This window comes from Cydia strobilella, chromosome 8, assembly GCF_947568885.1.
Source record: "Cydia strobilella chromosome 8, ilCydStro3.1, whole genome shotgun sequence".
NCBI classification, from domain to species: Eukaryota; Metazoa; Arthropoda; class Insecta; order Lepidoptera; family Tortricidae; genus Cydia; species Cydia strobilella.
In genome coordinates this window covers 3863527-3876879 of record NC_086048.1, presented here as the reverse complement: position 1 = coordinate 3876879, position 13353 = coordinate 3863527, and the positions used below count along the sequence as shown (strand labels likewise).

The 13353-nt window shown below is 35.6% G+C and overlaps 2 protein-coding genes across 2 annotated transcripts in view; one reads left to right on the top strand and one right to left on the bottom strand.

Moving 5' to 3' along the window:
* The window catches only part of LOC134743454 (bone morphogenetic protein 1), a 477569-nt gene that overhangs the window by 115717 nt on the left and 348499 nt on the right, over nucleotides 1–13353 (top strand). The window lies entirely within an intron of this gene.
* The window catches only part of LOC134743453 (uncharacterized), a 93270-nt gene that overhangs the window by 57145 nt on the left and 22772 nt on the right, over nucleotides 1–13353 (bottom strand). The window lies entirely within an intron of this gene.

The window sequence follows — 13353 nt, the reverse complement described above, 5'->3', positions numbered from 1 at the left end:
TAAAATGTGGTCGTAGTTTTTAATATCATTTTATAAACAAGTTTGATAGTACGAGTACTTAATCTTTCGGTATGAATAAAACTGGTAGCGAGTTCAAGTGCAAGTAAGAAATGGGTTACAGTAACGAGGTGCAGGTAAACAATTATTTAAATTACAGCTGTATGTAGTATGACTAGTATGTACCGCTTCCTAAGTCAGGATACGCCATGAATTGCCACGAACTGGTATTTTTTTAACAGACTATCCTTACAAAGTAACTTTTTTTGGAAATAAACAGATGACTTACTAAACACAGATACCAAGCGTTTAAAAACGAATTTTTTGTTTACACCCTAAGTGATCTCTAAGGAGCTTTAAATCCTTGGTGCAAACTGAATCAATTGGTACCCATTAATTTGAATCGTTTAACTTCAAACTCGGGTAAATCCATCTGTCAGATTATCCGATTTTGGCATTAAGAAAAGGTAATAGGGTAGATATTTGCTGAGAGGGTCGACGAGTTTAAAGTTAAGGGATACATTTTAAACACTAACTGTATTTTTTAAACATCTTTAAATTACAATAGTCATTAATTTAAATATGTATAAGCAATACAATATCTTTAAACATCATTTTATATATGTATGTCATATATTGTAAAGGGGCCCACTGACTATCAGTCCGCCGGACGATATCGGCCTTTCAGTTGTTCGAAACTGTAAAATATTTGTTCAACTGACAGGCCGATATCGTCCGGCGGACTGTGATAGTCAGTGGGCCCCTTAAGTTGCCCTCACTGACTAATTTAAAAATCCACTCTACATACTCTAAACGTCATTAGTTCATTACAATAAATCGGATAACTTTTTGCATTGTAAATAAAAAACACAAGTAATAAAGAGAGAAGTAGCAACACTTAAGACCAATTCAGAAACAGTTGCGAGTTCGTTCCGAAACTGTATTAGCCAAGGATAATACCCAGCAATTACTTTAATCAGCACTTTCGCTGCTGCAACTAGTGATTTGGATTTTTTTTTTCTGCTGGAGACTTAAACACTGCCTATAGTATGAACTGAAGCGTTTACCATCTTTGTCTTTAAAAAAAAACCGGCCAAGTGCGAGTCGGACTCGCGCACCGAGGGTTCCGTACTTTTTAGTATTTGTTGTTATAGCGGCAAAAGAAATAACATCATCTGTGAAAATTTCAACTGTCTAGCTATCACGGTTCATGAGATACAGCCTGGTGACAGACAGACGGACAGACGGACAGCGGAGTCTTAGTAATAGGGTCCCGTTTTTACCCTTTGGGTACGGAATCCTAAAAACTAACAGCACAGATTACGGTTTAAATATCTGAAAGTAAAATAACAGATTGTAGGAACACAGCAACAGTCGATTTAGTTTTTTTTATTTTATTTAATCCGATTAAGTATTAATTTGGGTCAAAAACTTTTTTTAGTAGGTATGAGTTAAGGTTATGCGAATTTCTTGTGGACAATATAAACTATAAAGCCAACTAATAAACTATTTTCGTACTTTATGCTATTGGGCATATTACCTTGATTACCTTCTACTTCTTTTAGAATGAAAGTTTTAGGAAAATGTATCCAAATCGTTACCTTTTGTAATGTCTACAGAAAAGACGCCGGTTATCCCGAACGTTTTCGACTCATTTATCCAGATTTAAAGAAAATGATTTTAGTTAATCCAATGGATGTTGTTAATAAAAATAATAAATCAATACTTGTCCAGTGTAATTACAATTCCTAATCTATAATAATTTCTTTTAATAGAAGTTTATTTAGAATTAACGTTACTTTGATCTCACCCAGTTATACAATGACCGTTATTTTAAAACGACACAACACATTGTACCGATTTCTGTTAGAAACAAGCTCAAATTACTGCACATGAAGTAAACCCGTCATTCCCGCGCTTACAAGTTAGTTAGAAAACAATCTGACCGTCTCGATTATAATGAAATTGTTATTAATTACATTATGTGTTAACAATGGGGAGTGAATCACTAGAAGCCGCGCGTATGTCGAGCCGGTGCAGTGAAATCCTTCGTGACTCATATGGCCCTTATGGAATGTTACAAAAACTTATGAAGGTGCTTGAGCTAATGACATAACTAACAAGGGTAATATTTCCCTCCTGAAAAGTGACTATTTTTTAAACACTTCTGATAAAGCTAAGAAGCCGGTATATGGCATAATAACGTCACAGAATAAGAAATAGTATTATCATACAGAACGGCCACGCACCGCCCCGCCCCGATGCGAATTACCTCGCCCCGCGACAGCAGATTGACGACTTTTTGCCGACCGCTCAGTACTCTTTTTAAGCAACTTACTCACACAATGACGCATGCCGCGTGTACAGACGTGCCGTTCACACATAGAAACGCAAGTGATTTTTGATGTATAGCGTGTCTGCCCTGTGATAACGTTTGATAAACTTAGCTTTGAATAATACAGATTTCAGCAGGCATTAAAAGGCAGCTGCCATACGCGTCACTTCCCCGACAAAGTATTTAATTTATCGGTCTACTTTCTCGATTGCAAAATGGTGAGTATCTTCATTAGAACCTTAGAGGTACAACTGAAAAGTGTGGTCAGGTATAACACGAGTAAGATGAAATCAGGGAGATGTGAAGCGAGTACTTAACAATTTAGTGCTCGGAGGAAAATTGCTTATTTTCTCCGAGGGACAAACTGAAATATATAATGCATCCCCTATTCTCTGAACCAACCTATTTTTCGAGTAACCGACCGAACGAAAGCAAAGGTCTCCGTTTCAGGTTGATCAAAAATGCTTTCGTGTGTCAGGATGTTTTTCTCTCTGTATTGTGAGCAGGTTCTAAATTTTTTTTGTCGATTCGATTCGATTCAACGTTTGTAAGTATTTCAAAATGGCAGAGCCATAGATAGGGGTTCGCGAGATCTACAGCTCATCATAGAGCCACAAGTTTTATTATGCATCAAATATAAATATAGTTATCTTAATTAGCCTTCACTGTTATCCCTATTACCAAAGATAAATATAACTCCGTAATAGATGGATACAGTCTAAGAAAAAAACGTGCCTCGAAAATCAAGAAAATTTGATTCTCGATCAGAGGGCGCTACTATCTTTGGCCTACTGTCGTATAGATGGCGTTGACGGTTTCGTTTGTTATTTAACAATTTTAACGCATATCAGTGAAAGAACATGGGTCAAAATCATAAAAATAATTAATGCAAATAAAAAAAATCTTTTATCGATATTTAAATACATATTATCGTATTTTTATAAATGTTCATTTTTAGTATTATCGTATTTTTATATTATCGTATATATTATCGTATTTTTATAAATACATATTATAGTACATATTATCGTATTTTTATAAATGTTCATTTAAAGTGTGTCGATAGATGGCAGTGAATTTACTGTGGTTTCAAAATTTACTATAAAAGTACAGCTCTAGTATAAGTTACTCTATGCTATTACTAATACAATCCTTAATTAACTTACGTTCACATAAGCAGTTAAATCTAAGAGCACTACCCATACCCAAGATTATAAATAATCACCAAGCACGCTGACAAGCAATATGGGATTAGTAACCCGCACTTAACCCAGCGGGGTGTGTAATTAAAAGAATGTGTTAAAAGTGCTTCGGAATCTCGATTGCTGGTATTTATCACTTCACTGAATAACGACTTTTTAAACTTTCGAGATATGGCCCTTCAAAATATGTAACGTTAGTAAACTTCAGAAGGGTTTTCAAACTGATGCATGACACACAAACTTAGCCGTCGCCATCATATTATGAAAATAATATGAAATTTGACTTAAAGTTTTGTACCTATTTAAAATTTCTACTCGCTCTAATTTCTTTGCATTACAATTTCTTGCAACTAAAAGTAGACATAGATAATATATGTTACATAAATGTGTACGCCAAGTTTTATTTACATATTTTAAGGGTCTCCGGCAAGCTCGGTACTCCATACAAACGTACCTAGTTCCGGTCTCATTTTAAAACGACTAACTAGATTGCTCTGAAACTTTGTACTTACAATAGGATAAGGTGTCAGGATATCTATATCTGTAATTAGTTTTTGTAGCTTCAGATACCAGTTAAAAAAATACAGCGAATTTAAGTTTTTTGTACAAAACTTGTTTTTGCTCTATTTCGTTTGTTTCATAAACTGGAGCTATATAAACTAATTTCTGATCCAGATATACCTCATGTCATTGTATGTGCAAAGTTTCATTATAATCTAACACGTAGTTTTAAAATGAGAGCGGTACTACGTTTGTATGGGAAGGTGAAATTCGGCCGAGCTTGCCGGGGACTCTTAACTTAATCATGACGTTTTAAAATGAAAGAATAAGAAGCTAGCTAATTTGGTTATTACTTAGTAACACCATAGTGTCAATAGAAATGTAAAAGTAAAGTCATTCTCATTGATACTTTTTGGTTCGTACCTAGAGCTACTTTAACCGCGGCTCACATTCCTAAGCTATTGTCATTATTATCTACATATTCCTCATAATTGCAAAACTATCAGATATCTGATAACCCAGTCATATTATTTACCATTACTTAATCAAAACTATCATTAATCATATTACAAACAGTTATTAATAGCTCCACGAACGTGCAATACAATGCTATATTTGAACTCAATTTTATTCCAAAGCTGACTAATATGAATAACTATAAATCATTTACTACGCATAGTAGTCTTCCTGTCAAGATCTATTAAAATGATCTTCGAAGTACAAAAGATTTTACGCTACCCCTTTCAGCCCCTCGATCACCATAAGAAAACCAGTTCTGTTTTTTACTCAACTGCCCAAAAAAAGGAGTGCAATCGTTTTTTTGTGAAGGTAGAGACGCTACTAGAGACGCAATTATAAATTTGATACAGTTACATGTTTGCATCGTATAGTGGGTATCGTAAATGTTACGGCCGAATTCGAAAATTGCTTATAAGATATACTGATTTAAACTAACACGATTTTCACTTATAATTTTAAAAACTAACACGGGACTTAATCGCGTACTAACTTACGTTCGAAACGTCAGGCCATAAATAAACGATACGATACTGATCTGTCAGTGTCAAAAGTGACAATTCTTCAACCGAATACGTCATTTTTTAAAACACTGATTTAAACTTTCACGATTTTTACTCATTATTATTTACAACGACGGGACTTAACCACTAGACTAGAGAGGGCCAAACCACTGGATTGAGCTTCACAACCCTAGAATACTTTCTACAGATCGTGGGTTTTATAGTAGAAAAATCCGTGAAGCCATTGAAATCAAGAAACATAGAAATTTCAATCGAGACGAAGGTTTTAAGATCTCATCCACATGGAACCCAGTCATTAGTAAGTGTAAGCGAAACCAAATATCGAAAGTTGAAAAATCGAATATTGTGAGTGTTGTGTGTCGACCCGGTAACATCCCTAGTGCGCAAAACGTTCAAGTTAATAAACAAGACCAAGTGCGGGTAGTTCGAAAAACTCGCGCGCGTAGAAGATGTTGATGTCAACTTTAGCCAGTCTTCTCCGAGACCACGGGGACAACGCCGTCCTCGAAACGTCGGAGGTGGGTTTAATACTTATTTTACGCGATTAAGTCCCGTCGTTGTAAATAATAACGTCATTTTTTACACTGACAGAACGATATCGTATCGCTGTGACATCTGCAAGCATTGTTCGAATTGGGGCGTTAGTTCGACTATGAAATAAGAGCATAGTCATACAGATACCTACTTTGAATTCGACGTTACGGACTCGATTCTTACCTTCAAGAAAAACTTAAGTATGTATAGGTAGTTAAATATTTTGCCATACTTATCTACATAGAATAATGAAGGGATTTCTGTGTCATCGCGGAATTTGTTGTCATTACAAGATTAGGAAACATACAGGATGTGTCCAGTCCAGTACAATAAAAAAACACATACTGAATAAAAAAGTTATTTAGACTAATTTAACTTTTACATATATATCTACCGGTAAATATACCGTTTTCTCTCAAAAGAGGAGGTTTCCGTATAGATTTCTATGGACGCTTTGTCAACTAGGGAACAAATAAAATTATTATTATTATTTTATATTCTAATTTATGACGTAGGTACATACCTACAATATACATATAGCATATAGCCAGCTCACGCTTCTTGAACATAAATGCGTTTCTTAAAACGATCAGAGGCAAGTACCTATCCGATGATACGGCTATCGATATTCTTCATTAAATTTTATATGTATTTTTTGTTAACTAACACGATCTTTCTACACGTGTGTCCATTTACAACTTCTACAACCGGTTTTCTGTTTCATACGTACACACTAATACTGCTTATAAATCTATCTCTCTTTAAACGCCTGAGGGTTCTTATTACACAAAATATACGACAAGCCTTATTACAAAAGACACAAGAATTATTTTCCATTGTCCACTGGTTATGTTTGAGTTATAGTAACTCGTAGTAAATTGAAACGGGTTCCGTGCTAAGTGGACGTGCAAACTCAGCTCAAAAGTAGTTTACCGTTACAGACTCCGAATATAGACTGACGCGACTGCAAAACATGGAAGGAAGTATTCAGTATTCCTCGTAAAACAATTAAAGTTTATACTTAGGCACATTTATGGTGTGATAAAACTAAGAAAGCTATTTCGAATGTACACCCAACCGCAAATATGCATGGCCTTTTATGAGTGAATTTGTTAATGTAGTAGGTACTAGGTAGGTACTTAAAAAATATATGAAGATAAACGGTAGTGTTTAATATATTCACAGGGATTGGACATACATAGGTAGTTTATTCAACCTCAATGAATACTTGTTGTTATGGATGTATTTTATGAAATTAAAATAAGCTACTCACATTTAATAATACTAATCTAACAACAAATTAAGCTTCAAACAATGTATCACATAAAAGTTGTTTTCGATCTAGCGCCTGAAGTAAAGGTACGAGCAAACATTTAAGTCCGTTGTGAGTCATTGCCGTCATCCAAACGCAGGCGTATTCTCTAACAACCTGTCAATACGATTAATGATCGTAAACGAAACAAAGACGATTGTAGCTGTCAATTTTCTCACACCTATAATGTAGACAGGTTAATTATGAAAGAGATGATGTATTTTTTGACATTTAAACACGAACTCTTGTAAATTGAAGTGATTTAAATTCTCAATTACAGATGTTAGAAACAAGCTTGGTCTCACAGTTGTGTGCAACTTCCATTTTATTCATTGAGTGGTAATAACATATTTATTTGAATGCTTTTTGAATATTTCTTACATTTTTACACCCTAGAACCTAAATGGTCGTGTACTTTGCGGTTTAAGAGGAATTTTCTCCCGCGGACGCTTCGGCTGTGAGGTTTTCCCGAGGGGCTACAGTATGGGATTCTTCAAAAAAGGAGTGTACAGGTTTTTAAAGGGTCGGCAACGCGCATGTAACATCTCTGGTGTTGCAGGCGTCCATAGGCTACCGTGACTGCTTACCATCAGGCGGGCCGTGAGCTTATTTGCCACGGACGTGGTATTAAAAAAAAGCATTCTCCTTATCCTTGAATACCACTATGCCTGGAATATTTTAGCCTACGCGATATTTTGTTGTAAATTGCGAGTTTACGATGTTGATATCGGTGTCGTAATGTCGTAATCGTAAACGAGTAAAATCATCTAAATTTATGATTTTATAAGCCTTTGAAAACGCGGCTTACGGTGGCAAAACATGTTTAATGTAAAATAAGGAAATTGTTATTTTCTAAACCAGTCTATATGGTCTGCGTCGAAACGTCGGAAATAAAGGTAATTAATATGTTTTAATATGTGTTCAAAACGCGAAAGTTTTAAATGTCCTCAATGGTTACAAAACTGTCAACTAAATGCTCATTCGTTTGACAAATACGAATTCGCAGCGGCGGGGGAGAGAGGTCATGACCCTCAGGCCATTCCTGATGCAGATGAGCACTTTTGCATCTGAAAGGCGCGGGACGAGTCGTTTAACTAGGTTTATTTTTTGACTTTAGTTTTGTTTTAGGGCAATTGTATTGTTTATTTGCAGTTTACGAATTGACAGTGTCGACAATGATACAAGTCCATATGTCATGTGAATCCCCGTCGCTAGCGGCTCAGATGTCCAAAACAGTCTTGGTTGAATGGCCTTTTATTTACACAACACGGTGCTTCGTCCATTGTTCCTATCGTCATAATTCGCGGTTTGTAAACTTTCCTCGCTCATCGTGGTCCCGTGGTACAGTACAAACACAATGAGTACATTAACTTCAACTTAATTCACATCTTGAGTGAGTTCCGTATAATGCAGATAGGTATTAATGAATTATGTTGAAACATATATATTTATGAAATAAAACTATGAAAACGGACTATATCGCGTATATTGAATTTATAATACATCCCGACGTTTCGAACTCTTTACAGCGTTCGTGGTCAACGGGTGACTGAGGAAAAATTACAAAGTGCAAAAATACCCACATACTAAAATAATGAACAATCATATACTACAAACTTTAAGGCTGGTTGTACATGCAAAATCGGTTCATAAGGCTAGTTATACACTATAATTATTTTTCAAGTAAAGATATATATATACGCGATAAAAACTACGCCGGCTCCAACCCTACACCACGGACCCGAGAAGATTTAATTCCCTCCTAAATTGTAGGAGGGTGATATATATTTATATTTGTTGAAACATACATCAGAAATTGCACGAGTATCCAGGAGAAACACGAAACTTGACATGCGTGTAAGTAGTATGTAAAATAGTAGGTAATAGAAACAACTGGTTGTTTTGCTCACCCACATTTATCTTCCAATTTGCTGTTTTTTCTCTTTTTGAAAATCTTTAAAAGTTACCCCAAAACTGCCAACCAAAAACATATTCTTCACTAAATAATCTACAACAGATTGCTTCAAAGTTTAAAGTATTTTGCTAGGACTTATAGCTTTCCTACTTTAACTTACACGCACGGCTGTGGAATGAGCCCCTAATAGGTTTTCTCGAAGGGCTAAAGCATGGGGTTCTTTTTAAAGGGTCAGCATGCGCATGAAACACCAGTTGCAGGCGTTCATAGGCTTCTGTGACTGCTTACGATCAGGCGGGCCGTATGCTTGTTTGCCACCGACGTGATATAAAAACACTTAGCTTAGATTTGTCAAGATACTGCGTATTGTGTGTAGCTTGCACTTTGGAGTAGCGTGCCGAATATGATTCTGAACATGCGATTCTCACGCTGGTCATTCATAACAACGGCAGTTACGAACCTACGTGGCGAATGGGCGTCTGCCGGTTGTCTAATCACTTGATGTTCTTTACAGTTTAAGTTAAGGAATTAGGGCAAACAGTGAAATATGTCCTAGTACTAGCAAATGGACGCAGTTTTGCACAAAATCTATAATAAGAAGAAGTTGATTAATCCATATAACAAAAGCCAAAATGGCGATGAATGGCGCACTCACAAGTGAAACGTAACTTGAGTGCGGCATTTATCACAATTACGAGAATTTAAGCGCGATGTAGAACGTCTAACATTGCGTTTTCCAAAAAGTTACATTTCATCCATGTCTTCAAAATATTGACTTCTTGGGCTCATTTTATTCATAACATTCACGCCTCATATATGAAAAAATGTGTCCCAAGATTTCCTTTCCAGATCGTCACATTTTTGTATGAATAATTTATTTATTTGTATGAACGTGACGCACTGGAAAAATGGTTTTTCATACAAAATTTGAGGACACATTTTTTCATGTATGAGGCATGAACGTACACATAAATCTGAGTAAAATGAGCCCAAGATGTTAATAATATTTTTAAGACATGAATGGAATGAATATGAAGTTTAGAAGCAAAACGATCGTCCTCAACTGTGCAGTATTGGTGAATAATTAATAACATACCTATAACTGCCACCTATTTTCCTTTTAGGTTAGAAGGTAATTGCAGTATCTTTTGTAAAAAAAAACTAGTGCTAGACTATGCGTCTTGTTGGGTTAACCGAGAAGTTAACCCAACAACAAGAAGTTGAAGAGAGAGAGAGAGAAAAAAAATACGAAGATACGAAGAAAATACGAATACGAATATATACGAAGAGTCGCATATATAAACTTTCAATTTACGTTTATAATTAATCATCTGTTGCAATCAACATAACAATTTAATTGTCGTAACGAAAATATTAATAACCCTTTTAAAGCATCCACTCCGTGCTATCTGTCCAGTTTAACAGCTATAACTGTTTCTATAATTATAACCTTCATCAGAACCAGCCATTGTTGGCGATGCTCTATGAGAACACATTTGAATAACAGAATCCAATCCGAAAGAGGCGGTATTAACTAATAAACACACAAATGTCATGGAGCTAATTTATCTGAATCGATTTGCGTGATGCTCCGAAGATATGCCCGACAAACTTTAAAAAAGCGTATGTCAAGCGCTTTGACGAATGTTTTACTGCGTTTTGGTTTAGCACTAAAAAGAACGAGTATCGCACGAGATTTCTCCAAAATACAACAACCTGTTCTCGAGCCGTGTCTTATGGCGTTTTCTCTCGTAACCGTTTAGATAATGAAGCAGACGAGCAGGTATCTTCTGATTAGCCCGAGCATTTTGGAGGTTAATCGGTCAAATTATTCCGTTAGGGCATTAGTTGATATGATAAAAAGGGAATTATTATTCAAATTTTAATCATACAGCACTTAGTATGTATATGTAATTATTTGGGAATTCAAATATGTATTATGTTGAGGGTATAAGTATGGTAATTATAGAGGCTAGAATTTGCTAGAATGTAAGCCCACATCGCACTAGATTTTTGTATTTGTTTCCCGAATTCATGACATTTGTTTTGTGATTGATTTATAGATGGACAAGAATGTTTGTACATATAATTATTATCATAAGTACCGATGTACCTAATTAAGGCACTGACTTTTATTGCTTTAACATCTATTTATATGCGGGACGTGAAATTAAATTCATTAATTCATCTGAATGGAACTAAGTTTAAGGGTTCAAAAGCTCAAGTTATCAAAACTTAGTTAGCCCTCCAACAATGAAGCCTAATGAAAGATTGCCAACACAACTTTAAGTCCCCACATCTAACACAAATCAACTAACTGATTAAGACTGAGTAAAAACTGGAGTACAGCCCTTTATGGAAGTGAAACGTGAACAATGACCCTAAGAGACAGAAAGAGAATGGAAGCATTTGAAATGTGGTGCTGGAGGCGAATGGAAGGCATTAGTTGGAGAGACAGGATAACGTATGAGGAGGTGAAGAAGAGTGAGTGAAAGGAGAGCTATTCTGAACACTGTTGCAAATAGACGCGGAAAAATGATTGGACACTTAATACGATACGACTACTTCATTAAAACTATCCTGGAGGGGCGGATAGGAAGCAAGCGGGGTAGAGGAAAACCCAAGCGCAGCTTTATAGAACAAGTGAAAGAAAAAGTAGGGTTTGTGTCGTATCAAAAAGTCAAAGAGCTGGCGCAGGATAGGGAAAGCTAGAAAATACTCCACGGACAAGAGACTTAAGTTAATGATGATGGAATAATAATCAACTTGTGGTGTTGCAGGCGTCCATAGGCTACGGTAACTGCTTACCATCAGGCGGGCCGTATGCTTGATTGCCACCGACGTGGTATATAAAAAAAACTACAGGCACATTATGATTACTTTTTCAAGATGCTCCCAAGATGTTACCATTTAGAGCATAGTCATCGCTACAAGCACTCAAAGTTTATAGTTATTTATAGTCTGAGTTTATGATCACGGAGGACAGGTTAACGTCCAAACTATAGTCCGGTCTATTTGCATTTTATGGCCACTCTTAACTGATCGTTCCATCAATGTTTTATGCTAATCCATTGTTCTGAAAGCTTTTATCTAAATAGCTGAGCTGGTGTCAATATTGAAGGAAATTGGAGTGGTTAATAAATGTTAATGTGCCTAAGATTATTTATCCGAATATTGCTATTAGCTTTTGTACTGATTGGTTTGTTGGACGTTGCTCGAAGCGTAGAAATTATAAATGTCATCATTATTCGCAAAATGTGAGGTTTCTACTAGAGGTACCTATTAAACATTGTCCAAGTCAGTTTTGGTCGTCAACCTGCCATAATATTATAGGCCAAAATGAGATATTATAAGCTGCATAAGCCAAAGTAAGTTAAGATATTATAACTATATTATTATATGTATATGGGTATTAGGTACGTATTCGAGGACAAATCTTTTTTCGTAGAGTTGCTTGAATTGTTCTATATTATCCACCAGCCTGTGTTGATAGTATTTGATAGGATTTGAGTTGAGCAATTAGTATATGCAAAAGGATAAAAAAAAACTGTATTACTTCGACTTCGACAATTGAAAGCCAGCAGTTCTTACAGTAGTGGTAACAACAACAACTTCTTACAACTTCAGGTTATTAAAAAAAAAGTGAAAATGTCAAAAAAATAACAAATGATTGTAAAAACACTGTCGCCTCAAATTAGGAAAGTGAGCGTGAAGGAATGTCACCACAAAGGTATGCTTATTGAGCAACCAAACTATCTAATTTGTGGATGAGAAATGTTGACAATAACACTTGATCTTGTCGACTGTACCGTAACAAAGGTAATTTTAAATAAGATCTTGTTGTTAAACAAGAATGTATTGTGGTACTGGGTACGTTATGTACAACTCGTACAAGATATGTAAATTAAGTAGACTACCTATTGATGGAATCCTAAGGATTGGTCATACTGTACACCACTAAAAATAACTAAGTAAATAGTTTATTTTTGATAAATATGTATGTAGTATAATAATATAAGTTCTTGCAAACCAACAATAATACAAGGAATACTGATAGAGCTACTAAAGTTATCGTTGTACCTAGTCTCACAGTGTCCTAGTGTCACAGTATGTAGGTGTGCACATCTCTGATGCAAAAGTACGCTTTATTAATTTAAATGGATCGAGAAATGCTAAACAAAAAAATCTATCGATTTCTTAAATTACAACACGAAAAACTACCTAAATGATATGAAGTCAACGCACGCATATGTAATATCATTTAAAACGCAAAAGAGCATGTCGATTTACAGCCTCAATCCGTTCAAAGGCAGAAAGAAGCTACAAAAAAAGGCTTAATGTCGTAATAAAACAATAAACGAGTCTAGTGATGTACATATATTTTAAATAAGGAACCCGTGAACCGCAACGTATTCTCACGGCGATCGCGGTCTGCGCACACGCACGGAAAAATCAAAGATGGCGGCGATGTGGGAGAGGGATCTTATTGATATGACGTATTTGGACATCCCGTTAGT